The following is a 13,075-nucleotide window of genomic DNA, read 5'->3' as shown; positions in this document are numbered from 1 at the left end:
TCACCCAGCTCCCACGCAACCCAAAGGGCCAGTCTAACTCCCACTGTGCTCCCCACAACAGCACTGAGTCTGTTCCCAGGCAGTGGGTGAGCAGGCCTGAGAACTTGCCCCAGGCTACCTGCCTCCCAGCTATGGAAGTAAGTAGGGCTTTCCTTCTTCCCCTGCCTGTGGAGTCTGCACACTAGATTCATGTCCTAGCCTGTGTTCTGGCCAGAAGACTTCTTGATTGGTTCAATTTGTTACAAAGTTCAGCTGGAGGTTTCCTTTTCCCTGTGACTTTTTCCCAGTGCCTCTGGCAGCCCTCCTCAAGGACCCCTGTGAGGCGAGGCAGAAATGGCTTGCTGGAAGACCCAGTGAGCCTACAGGGCTTTTCCTGCTGCTTCCTCTACCCCTGTATTTCATTTGGCCCTCTAAATAGACTCAGCTCCAGGTAAGGTCAGAATCTTCTAGACCTTCAGGTTCCCCAGTGGGGGTGTGTGTTTGGGGGCAGATGATCTCCCTTTCCCACTTCCACAGTTTGGGCACTCACAGTATTTGGGGGGTGTCTCCTGGGTCCTGCAGGAGCAATCCACTTCCTTCAGAGGGTCTGTGAGTTCTCTTGGCTTTCCTAATGTATTCTTGCAGTCACTCTGGAGCAAAAGTTCACGATGTGAGCCTCCAAACGCTGCTCTGTCCATCCAAGTAGGAGCTGCAGTCTCATCCTGCCTCCTCTCCGCCATGATTTTCCGTATCTCGAATTGTTTTTGTAGCTAGCGTGTAGACTGTGTACACAGGGCTATCAGGGTAAGAGGTTCATAGGATGATGATCCTGCAGGTAAGGGATCATTATTTTATGCTTGAGGAAGCTAATTATTAATACTGCTTTAGTTGGACTCAAGTCAAAATATGTATTGTTTCTAAATCCCAGCTCATTTTCCACTGATTGATGTATAATGATTTTGAGTCATGGTTTTAATGAATTGATTTCATAGTCTTCATATATTAGTTATGTACTGCTGTATTAAAGATTACCCAAAACCTTAATGGCTTAAAACAATATGTTTTTTATCCTCATCTATGAGTCAGGAATTCAGAGGTAACTTAGCTAGGCAGTTGTTGCTCAGTGTCTCTCAAGAAATTGCTTGGAGGATATCGACCTAAGCTATAGTCAACTGAAAGCTTAATTGAGGCTGGAGGTTCTGTATCCAAAGTGGCTCACTGAAATGGCTGGCAATTTTCTTTCATTTTCCTCTCCTTTTTTTTGAGGGGGGTGCTGGGGAGCAGGGCCTTGCTCTTTCACCCAGACTGGAGTGAATGCTGTGATCATAGCTCACTGCAGCCTGGAACTCCTGGGTTCAAGTGATCCTTCTTCCTCAGCCTCCCAAGTAACTGGGACTACAGATAAGCCACCATGCCTGGCTAATTTTTAAGATAATTTTTTGTAAAGATGGGGTCTTGCTATGTTGCCTAGACTGGTCTTGAACTCAGGCCTACCAAAGTACTGGGATTATAATCATGAGCCACTGCACCTGGCCCACCTTATGGGCTTCTGTTTAACGGCTATTTGGATGTTCTCACAACATGGCAGCTGGCTTTCTTGAGGGTAAGTAATCCAGGAGCTAGGAACCGTCAGGCAGAAGCTCTGCTTTTTATGATGTAGCCTTGGAAGTCACATAGCATCACTTCCACCACATTATCTTCGTTAAAAACAATTTACTAAGTCTGACTCACATTCAAGGGAAAGGGAGTTAGGCTCCACCTCTTGAACTGAAGTGTATTAAAGAAATTTATGAACATATTTTAAAACTACCTTAACAAGAAGAGACAAACTGATTTCTGTTTGCCATTGCATTATCTTTGATTAAAACTCAGAAAAATAACTGCTTGTTTTCTTGAGTTTCTGAACGTCTCCATGTATTATGTCTGGTTGCACCTTATAGTCTCCAAAATTTAAGGATCAGTTAGAATCAAGTTTTCTTGATATTTTTGTCCTTTTTCTGGACAGGAAATGACTCTGGGATTTCTCACACTTTTCATCATGGCCCTTTGTCTATTCCAATACTTAGATTTAGTTTCTAAAAACAAAAAGGCCATAGTTGCCCCCAGATCCTATTTATTAGGATACTTGCACTTGAGCTGAAATGGTGATGAGATTCTCTGTGTCATTGAGACAAAGCCCCATTTATGTTAACAAAGTTTGTGATGACTGTTCTGTTTTCTAATCAGGTGTTGAGCTGTGACTGTGCTGAGCAGGCAGAAGCTGAGCTCTGGATAGAGCTGCTCAATGCTTGTTGTCTGGCCAATCAGAAAACAGAGTGGGTGAGGGAAGAAAGTGGGGAATTGTGGAAGAAGATGATGTGCAGTAGGATAGATTTGTTTTCCTTGTCAAGAATATTGACATTTTTAAATAGGAATGAGGATTTATTGAAATAATCCACATGACTATAAGGCATAAAAACTTGGATATAGTAGACTCTAAGATAAAAAATATTTTTCTGGCCAGTTGCGGTGGCTTACACCTGTAATTCCAGCACTTTGGGAGGCCGAAGTGGGCAGATCACCTGAGGTCGGGAATTTGAGACCAACCTGGCCAACATGGCAAAACCCTGTCTCTACTAAAAAATACAAAAATTAGCTAGGCATGGTGGCTCATGCCTGTAATTCCAGCCACTTAGGAGGCTGAGGTACAAGAATTGCTTGAACCTGGGAGGCAGAGGTTGCAGTAAGCTGAGATCGTGCCACTGTACTCCAGCCTGGGTGACAGAGTAAGACTCTGTCTCCAAAAACAAAAAAGAAATTTTCTTAGGAATGCCATAAACTGGTGAGCATTTTTCAGTTTGTGGATTTCCAGACTCACATCTTATGGTAAAGCTAATTTAGTCCCCTTTCTTCCCACATTTTACATGGAAGAAATCTGAAATCCAGTGAAGTTAGTATCAGTGAAGGAGCTAGAGGGATAACTCTTGGGATCTCTAATCCAGTTTTTTATTCAGTGTTATGCATTGTCTTAAATGGCCTCTAAGGCTTTGTGTGGTCTGCTCCCTTGATAGTTCTTCATCCTCATCTCATCCTTCCTCTTCATTCTTCCTCATCTGAGCTGGCCTTCTTGTTAGTCCTGAAATACATTTTGCCTCAGGGCTTTGGCACTTGATGTTTCTTCTGGTTTGAAAACTCTTCTTCCAGATATCTACGTGTCTTTTCCCTGTCTTCCTTTATATCTCTGCTCAGATATCACCTTATCTGAGATTTCCCTGACTACTCTATCTAAAGCATTCCCCAGTCCCTGCCTCATCATTTCCCCCTAACATAACCCCCTAACATTTCCTGTAATGTAGTATTTTTAAAAATTTTACATTACCACATTATATATTTATTATTTATTTCACTAAAATGTAAATTCTATGAAGGCAGGTATTTGATAACTGTTGTATCTTCCAGTTCTTAGAACAGTGACAGAGAGTAAATATTCAATGTAATGTAAGTCAAATTATGTTACTCCTTTGCTCAAAACCTTCTTGTTTTATTCACAGTAGAAAACCAAAGCCTTCAAAATGGCCTATGTTATGGACAGAATTTTGTCCTCCCCAAATTTATATACTGAAGCCCTAACTCCCCATACACCTCAGAATGTGGCTATATTTGGAGATTGGACTTTTAAAGAGGTGATTATGATTAAATGAGGTCATAATGGTGGGGCCCTAATCCAATATGATTAGTGTTCTTATAAGAAGAGGAAGATGCATGTGCATAGAGAAAAGACCATGTGAGGACACAGTGGGAAGGCAGCCAACTGCAAGCCAAGGAGAGAATTATCAAGAGAAACCAAACCTGTTAATACCGTGACTGTGGACTTGCAGCCTCCAGAATGGAGAGAAATAATTTCTGTTGTCTAAGCCACCGAACTTGTGATTTGTTACAGCAGCCCTAGCACACTAATACAGCAAGTGTTTCCAGCTCCCCTCCACCTCATCTCCCATGTCCTCTCTTAATAATGCTGTTGTGGCCTCTTTGGCCTTTCGGCTTTCTCAAGTACAGCAAGCTGGCATTCACCTCAGAGCTTTTACATTTTACTTTCACTCTTCCTGGAATACTCTTCCTCCTAGATTCTGTACTGCTTATTCACACACTTGTCAGATTTCTGCTCCAATGTTGCCTTCTTAGTGATGCCTTTCTTGACCATCTCATTTCAAATTGCAGCCTCTGTTATGTGTCCTGGTCTTGCTTTGTTTTCCTCCATAGCATTTGTCACCATTTGACATACTATAAATGTACTTGTTAATTGTCTGTCTCCCTGATCAAGGCTGTATGTGCCATGAGGGCAGGAATGAGTGTTGCCTTTTGGTTTGCTACTCCTTGGTGGCTAGAATAGTTCCAGGCACAGAGTGCACCCTCAAGTAATATTTTGTTCTGCGGTATTTTATGTGAGGGTCAGTCAGGTGTGGCCACAAGAGGAGTTCCAGGAGAAGCTCAGGGAAACAAAGTTTACTATGCTCATAGGTCCTAAAAGCAGGAAGCATGCTCTGCCATACAGGGCCACATGAGGAAACACCCAAGTCCATCAGGAGGCAGAAGGGGCAGGAACGAGTGGCAAGAGGAGGAGCCCAGGCCAAGGCCTTTATTGGAGTTTCTCAGGGAAAGGCAAGACAGAGCAGGGTAAACAGCTCAGGACTGGCTAGTTTGAATCATTTCCGCAGGCTTTTAGCTATAGAAGTGGTCTGTAGTTGCCTGGTAACCTGCCCCTGGGACGACTAAGGCAGAGGAATATTGCCTCCTGGGGTATACCGGCCTGATAGAGGAGGATGACTCTGAATTGGTAGTTTGCATATCAAAGTCAAGCTCCGGCTGAACTTTGCCTTCTCTAAGAATTGGCTAGCCCCAGGAGTGGCAATTTCTCCCCAGCCAGAAAGGTTAATAAGATGTCAAACATCATAATATACAGAAAATAAAAACATAAACAATACATATTTACTGGCTCAGTTAATGAAATGGCCCTGACTCACGGGTAGACAAATAGATCGTTAAACCAGACTGGAAGGGCTGTAAATCCATTTTTATACATGGAAACGCAATAGTTTTTGTTGTTTGCTTTTTAAGGGGAAGATATATTTCAATTATGTGAAAAAGAATGGTTTACTTAACATCTGGAACCTTCATGATTGCCTTTATTCATTTGGAAGAAAATGAAGCTAGATCTACCTCATACCATAAAAATTATGTTAGATTGATTAAACATCTAAATGTAAGAAATAAAATTGTGAAGTTGTAAACAAAAGTGAACAATTGTGAACAACTGTGAAGTTTAGATAACTTAGGAGAATTTTGTGTAATTTCTGGGTGTGTATGCTTCAAGGGAGTGGGATGAAAGGAAAACTCAGAAGTCATAAATGAAAAGATTGATTTGATTTAATGAACATTTAGTTTATAATAGCAAAAGGTAGAAACAAAATTTCAGTGAGGAGAAACTAATTGCCACATATTTGACAAATACATATATAGTGAGAGCTACCTCTGATAAGAGACAATCACTTCACTAGAAATATGCACAAAGAATATGAAAAGGAGTTATTTTAAATGAAGAAATAACACATGACTCCTGCCAAAGCCTGGACACGGGAGCCTGGCTGGGAGCTCACCCTCGGTCCCTCCTTGTGTTGCCAATTTATTAGCAGCAGATAAACCAGTTAAATGGAGACTTAAAAAAAAAAAAAGAAAAAAGAAGTACACCTGTCTAGTAGATATGAAAAGATGCTCGACAGTGACACACACACACAAACACACACACACACACACACACACACACACACACTCATCAGAGTCACTCATTCTTGCAAGAAATATTTGCTGATTTTCTACTATGTATCAAGTATCATTCTCTGTATTGGAAATAAAGCAGTGAAGAAAACAGACAAATATCCCTGACCTCAGGGAGCTTACATTTCTAGTGGAGGAAGATGGAGAAGAAACAAATAAATAAATAATTGGTATATTGGAAGGTGATAAGTGCTGTGCAAATAAATAAAGTCATATAAGGGGCCCATGTAAAGGAAGTGAAAGAAATTTCGTAAGTTACTTTGCCTAACTCTAGGGAAATGTTTGAAAATCTAGATGAAATGAATGCTTTTCAAGCAAAATATAAATTACCAAATTCATCGTGGAAGAGAGAGAAATTCTTACCCAACTAAATATCATAAAGTATCAAGAGAAAATTAGAGAAGAACAACTCTCAGAAAAAGCACCAAACAAGATATTTCAAAGGTGAATTATTTCAAACTTTAAAGAACAGATAGAAGTCCAATGATATTTAAAGTATTTCAGGTTTGAGAAAGAAGTGAGTTTGTAGGGAAATGGTTCTTTTCTTTTCTTTTTTTTTTTTTTTTGAGACAAAGTCTGACTCTGTTGCCCAGGCTGGAGTGCAGTGGCACGATCTCACCTCACTGCAACCTCTGCCTCCTGGGTTCATGTGATTCTCCTGCCTCAGCCTCCCAAGTAGCTGGGATTACAGGCACACACCACCAAAGCCAGCTAAGTTTTGTATTTTTAGTAGAGATCGTGTTTCACTATGTTGGTCAGGCTGGTCTCGAACTCCTGACCTCGTGATTCACCCACCTCGGCCTCGCAAAGTGCTGGGATTACAGGCATGAGCCACCCTGCCCGACCTATTTTCTTACATATTTAGTGGAAGCGACACTTTGTAGAAACTTTTTGGGAAGTTTTCCTACAACACCTATTAAAATTAAATGTATGTACACACATACACATTTAATCTAGCAGTCCCACTGTGATGATTCTAGCCTTTAGAAATTAAAGCATCATTTGGTAAGTCTTTGTATACAGCAATGTTTGTAGTAGCAGAAAGACTGGAAACAACTTCAGTGTTCAACAACAGGTTGAATAATTGCTGAGGCAGCTATACTATGAATATTATATAATTATTTTAAAAAGGATTATATGGTTTGCTTGGAGAAATGTCAGTAATCAGAAAAGTAAATAGCTAATGTGCGAAAAAAGAAGACATTTCCTGTTACATGCAAATAATGTGTTTGTATGACTATGAAGAAATGTGTAGAAGGAAACTTATTAAATGTTAACATGGGTTATTTGGTGTTTAGGGGGCACTTGTTGGCTTTTTCTTTGTTTTTAGTTTGTTGTCCCTAGCAGGATTTTTAGTTTGAAATGAAAATCCGATTAAGATATCTTTTTAAAACGACTTTTCTTTTGAGTCTTTCAAATGCTTGTTTTAATGTGAATAAAAGAAATGCATCTGCTTGAGTGCTAGGTAAAACCGATGTGTGAGACTCAGGGTGGGTGGTGTGATTTGTGTGGTATGCATAAGGCAGGGCTTGTAGCTTTACCAGATTTTGTCCAATGACTGGGTTTTCATATTGGTGTAGTATAGTCACCTTGAGAAGATAAAACATTACATAACACAGTTCTTTAACTTCTGTCATCCCAAGGTTTTTCATGGGTAAAATGAGGATTACGAATACCTACCATACAGATAGGGCTTTTTATTGTGAAATGACAACAGGATTTTCAGAGTGTTAAAGTTTTAGCTGAATAAGCTTTAGTTGAATTCTAATTTACAGTTTTGAGTAGCAATGACACACATCATTGCCATAGGGATCAAAAGGTGCAAGGTGACAGGATAAAAGCAGGCAAAATCTTGACCATACAAAGCATTATATTATGTGCTACGCGTGAGTATAACCTGTTATAATATAATGTTATTGTTATTATTATTATTATTTGAGATGGAGTCTCACTCTGTTGCCCAGGCTGGAGTGCAGTGGTGCGATCTCCGCTGACTGCAACCTCGGCCTCCCTGGTTCAAGCAATTCTCCTACCTCAGCACCCCCAGTAGCTAGGATTACAGGCGCGCGCCACCACGCCCGGCTATTTTTTGTGGTTTTAGTAGAGACAGGGTTTCACATTGTTGGCCAGGCTGGTCTTGAACTCCAGACCTCAGATGATCCACCCACCTCGGTCTCCCAAAGTGCTGGGATTACAGGCGTGAGCCACCGCGCCTGGCCATATAATGTTATTATTGAATGCACAAAATGATCAGGGAAGACTTCATGAAGGAGGTGAAACAATATAGATCTTAAAAGGTTGAGCGGTTTGGAGAGGACAGGCACAGAACCAGCAAAGGGGTGGAGACGGCGCTGGAGTTTTTTTTGTGGTTTTTTTTGGTTTTTTTTTTTTTGCCGCAGGCGCCTTGGCCGCCGCCACGCGGGAGCGCCCCCTTCCGGGAGCCAGCTCCCCCGGGCTCTTCTCGGGCTTCGGGCGAGCGCAGTGCCAGCGGTACGCAGGCGCTGGGAGCCTACGAGGGCTCGCAGGGGCTGGAGAGGCGCGCATGCGTGCACCTCATTGGAGGCGGTAGCTTTTTCGGCGTCGAGACTGGAGGCAGAGTGCTAAACTGTGTGGGGCGCGAATGGGATCCGGCTGTTAGTCGGGTAGGCATAGGTAGGACCGCTGCCCTGTGGGGAGTACGGGGTTGGAAGGCGGAGGCCCGTATCGTGGGGGTCCTGAGCCCTTCCTGCGAGATCCGGGCCGACTATTGTATCTGTGTCGCAGCGGCTCCGCACAAAATGGCGGCGGGCAGACGGCGGGGGCGGGAGGAGGTTGGGGGACCCCCGGGATGGGAAGGGAAGCTGTGCTGTGCTGCCCTGCCCTGCTCCGTCGTTTGTTCACCTCGCTACCCGGGAGCGCCCGTCCGGGCACCCGTGTAGGACCCTGCCTCGAGAAGAGCTGCCTGACGCCGTTGCACTGGGCCGAGGATCTTGAAGAGCTTTTTGGCGAGGCCGAGGCGGCCCCTTCCCCAGCCGCGCAGGGCCTGCCGATTCTGCGCCGGGCCTGACAGCCGAGGAAGCGGTGGTGAGGGAGCGCCGAGCAGGGAGGAAGCGTTCCCGTCGGGCCCGAAGAGGCGGTGGAGTTTGAGCCGAGCCCCCTCTGGCCAGCGACATTGTGCAAGAAGCGTGGAGAGAAGAGCGTGTTTGTGTTTGGAGCTGGGGAGGGGGAGTCGGGATGAGGGAGGGAATGTTAGGATCCAGCGGCTTTTGCGGGCCGGCGTTCTGTGCTGCGTAGTGCAGGTATGAAAGCAAAGAAAATGTCACCTCTGTGTGGGAGACTGAGGACTCATAAATGGTTGTGATACCTAACAGCATTTCCAAATTTCTCAGAGGAATTGTGAAAACAACGTCAGTGAATTGTTTTCGTGTGATTCTTTGCTTGGGCCCCGTTCTCTTAAAGGGAGGGGGAATGTGTATATCAGAGACTGGAATCCTTGAGAACCTTTGAAATAGATCTTTTGTTGTTTGAGGTAATTGGTAATGAGGGATACTTCAGTATTACAAAATCATTAATTGAGCTAGACAGTGAAGGCTACCTGAAGCTAATTTTTCTTAATCTTAAAATTTGCCCTTAGGCGAAGTTTGGGGCGAGGACCAGGAATTGTAGTAGTCTAAAGGAGTCCCGATGAAAAACTTGTCACCAGGATCCAGCGACTTATGTTAAACTACTTTTTCCAACGAGCTTTGGAATTGTGCACACAAAATTTTCTGCGTTTTTCCCTCATTTGTTATAAAGGATTATTTTTTCAGGGATGTTGTGCTTGCTGGTTCAGATTTACAATTAAAAATTGATAACCTGGAAAAAAGGATTGACCAAAAAAAGGTGAAGTTAAGGAAGTTTTCGCAGAAAAACATGTTGATGACATTACTTCAGATAACTAAATTTTGTTAATGATTAGACATTCGAGACTTAGTGGACTTACAGTTGCTATCTTTTAAAAAAATTTATTTGACAGCATTTTGTGTTTTATTTTGTACTCCATATTCTGTAATATGTATTTTTAAATAATTAGAGGGCATTCCAGCATGTTAATACACTGAAATATGCTGGGCCATTCCTTCCTTGGGAGTTTATTTGTCTTGGAAGCAAGAAAGGGTAAATATAACAGCTGGAAGAAATCACAAAATCTAATTCGTTTTTATTAACAAGTTTTCATAATATGTTTATGGTCACATACTTATTGTATATTGGTTGTATTTGTTTTGTAATTTTTTTTTGCATTTTGTTTCGGAGGGTGTGTACGGCAGTTACTCTAGTTTAAAAAGGTTTAGGTACTCTAGTTTAAAGTCGTCACTGTACTTGAAGACTATCTTACGGTTTTTCTTGGGTGCTCTTAAGTAGGTGATCTCTGGAAATTTTGTTCTTAGGTAGTGAAAGAAAATGAGACAAGTTGTTTAGTGGAAAGAGAATAGGCTTTGCAATCAGAAGATCTGGAATCAGATCTCTTCCTCAGTATGTGTGAGACTTTGGTAAATTATTTTAGTCTTTCTGAGCTTTTGTTTCCTTATCTCTAAAATGGTGACATTATTACTTCCTGCTTGGGATTTTTGTGAGTGACTGTTAAGTGAGACAGTGTATAGAAAACTCCTATTCCTTGGCAGATACTAGGTGCTTAATGTTAGCTGTTACTTTTATTTCAAAATTTAAGTGCTTAGGCAGCATCATTTGATAGAAAATTATTATCTGTGGGTATTCTAATTAAACGGCTTAAAAGGATTTAGAGTAATATAATTTTGGAGTTGAAAGGCAGTCTAATCTAACTTTTATTAAAATGTTTTGTGCTTCTATAAACTTTTTACATGTCTCTCTTGTAGAACTTACCAATATATATTGTAACTATTTATATGATTGTAACGTTAGTCTTTGTATCTTTCCCAGTGCCTGGTATGTATTAGATGCTAAGATGTTGAGTGAGTAAACTCAGCTGATAGTCACTAGAGCCTGGACTCTGAATCATGCTCTTTCCATTGTGCCTTAATGTATACTGTTTAAGGTTTGGACTAAATTTGTCCAAATCCTTAATAAAATGCCTTATATACTTAGAAACAGTACTTCCAGTATTGGTACCCAGTAACACAGTTTGGGCTGTTTAGCAAGGAAACAGGTGCTGATGAATGTTGCAATGTAGTGGTTTTAGAGACTCTCCAAATTGAAAGTAATTATGTTTGTGGCTAAAACTAATAAGCCCTCATGTGTATCCAGTTTATCTACTCTTCACTGCTTTAACTTTATTTAGTCTTTTGAAATTTGTGATGGAAAATTAAAAGGGAAGGAAAATAAGTATATAGAAGATGAGAATAATGGAAAGGAAGAAGAGTGAGGAAAAGGTGAGATGTAGAAATAAAACACACAACTATAATAATGGGGGTGAGGGCTGGGTGCGGTGGCTCATGCCTGTAATCCCAGCACTTTGGGAGGCAAGGTGAGCGGATCACGAGGTCAGAAGATCTAGACCGTCCTGGCTAACATGGTGAAATCCCATATCTACTAAAAATAGAAAAAGAAGCTGGGCATGGTGGCGGGTGCCTGTAGTCCCAGCATCTGGGGAGGCTGAGGGCATGAACCCAGGAGGCAGACGTTGCAGTGAGCCGAGATTGTGCCCCTGCACTCCAGCCTGGGTGACACAGCCAGACTCTGTCCAAAAACAAAACAAAACAAAAAAACTCCGGTGAGGGTCAATAATAATAAGGGTTTTAAATTGAAAAGAAAGTCCAGGAAACAGAAGTAGGTTTAATGTACATATGTTTTCTTGCTTTGTTTTGTTTTTGAGACAGGATCTCACTCTATCTCGAAGGCCACCATGACTCACTGCAGCCTCTACCTCCTGGGTGCAAGCGATGTTCCTGCCTCAGTCTCCTGAGTAGTTGGGACAACAGGCACACGTCACCACGCTTGGCTAATCTTTTAAAAAAAAAATTGTAGAGACAAGGTCTTGCTGTATTGCCCAGGCTGGTCTTGAACTCCTGGACTCAAACCATCCTCCTACCTTGGCTTCCTAAATTGCTGGGATTACAGGTGTGAGCCATTGCGCCTAGCCTGTTTCCTTAATGGTTACCCTGAGAAACATATATTTTGGATTTTTTTTTACTCTTTTGAACCAAAATATGTTTATCGTTCATATCAAGTTTTAAAAAAATTTCCTATCTTATTTCCACAGTCTTTATTTATTAAGCTTTTAGCTAATTTGCCGGTTGTCTCTGCTGAGTATGAGTTGCCAACTTTTAAATATTTTTACCAAAAAAAACCCAAAAACTATTTTACTATGGAAAATTTTAAACATATGCAAAAGTAAAGAGAATGATACTAATTCATTCATGTGCCTATCCAGTTTCAGTTATCTAGCTAATGGTCAGTCTTGTTTCATCTCTACTTGCTTACTTTTAAACAAATCCTTCTATCAGTTCAGTATATAGTTCAGAATTTTCTCTAGAGTGTTTAGGAAAAAACATGCGTGTTACACCTAAAACAATAACAGTTACTATGAGTAATTAATTTTGATATCAGATATTCAGACAGATACCAGATTTCCCCAGTTATCTCACTACCTTCCACCCCCATGCATATGTGGTAAAGGTTGTTGGAGTAAGGATCCAACTAATGTTCATAATTGGTTACGATTGATATCAAGTCTATAAACTCCTCACCTACCTTTTCTTACAGTTTACTTGTTGAAGAAAAACTTTGCTTTTTATACATTATTAGATAATCCTTTGCTTCATCAGCATCTGAATTCATGAATTTTGATGTGGCTTTAAAAATTTACTTGATAAGGCTGGGCATGGTGGCTCATGCCTGTAATTCCAGCACTTCGGGAGGCCGAGGCAGGCGGATCACCTGAGGTCAGGAGTTTAAGACCAGCCTGACCAACATGGAGAAACCCCATCTCTACTAAAAATACAAAATTAGCTGTGGTGGTGTCGCAAGCCTGTAATCCCAGCTACTCTGGAGGCTAAGGTAGGAGAATCGCTTGAACACAGGAGACGGAGGTTGCAGTGAGCCGAGATTGCTCCATTGTACTCCAGCCTGGGCAACAAGAGCGAAATTCCGTCACAAAAAAAAAAGTACTTGATAAACAAATTTCTAGATCTCAGTATAGGAAATACTGAAAGAAAGGTGAACATAAGCAATTAACTCCTGTTTCTAATATAATTTTCAAAAATTACTCGTCTTACTAAAGGGAAGAAACACCTATTTTCTTAAGTAAAGCATTTTGTTTACTGTTTAGCATTTTTTGAGCACCTCGTTG

The 13,075-nt window shown here is 41.5% G+C and overlaps 2 protein-coding genes across 6 annotated transcripts in view; one reads left to right on the top strand and one right to left on the bottom strand.

Annotated features, from left to right (window-relative positions):
• Positions 1–13,075, bottom strand: part of PAIP2B (poly(A) binding protein interacting protein 2B) — a 577,567-nt gene that overhangs the window by 137,271 nt on the left and 427,221 nt on the right. The gene's annotated exons all lie outside the window — the stretch shown is intronic.
• The window catches only part of ZNF638 (zinc finger protein 638), a 154,216-nt gene that overhangs the window by 46,663 nt on the left and 94,478 nt on the right, over positions 1–13,075 (top strand). The window contains exon 1 of one of the 5 annotated variants that reach the window (XM_050754363.1): positions 8,354–8,442. The exons of 3 other annotated variants lie outside the window; for them this stretch is intronic. The gene's annotated coding sequence lies outside the window, so the exon portion shown is untranslated. Of the gene's footprint in view, positions 1–8,353; positions 8,443–13,075 lie in introns of those variants that run through there. One more of the 5 variants, XM_050754364.1, reaches the window with a different exon arrangement.

This window comes from Macaca thibetana, chromosome 13 (assembly GCF_024542745.1).
Source record: "Macaca thibetana thibetana isolate TM-01 chromosome 13, ASM2454274v1, whole genome shotgun sequence".
In the NCBI taxonomy this organism is placed as follows: Eukaryota; Metazoa; Chordata; class Mammalia; order Primates; family Cercopithecidae; genus Macaca; species Macaca thibetana.
Note: the sequence above shows the minus strand (reverse complement) of the source record. Positions and strands in the feature narration are given on the sequence as shown.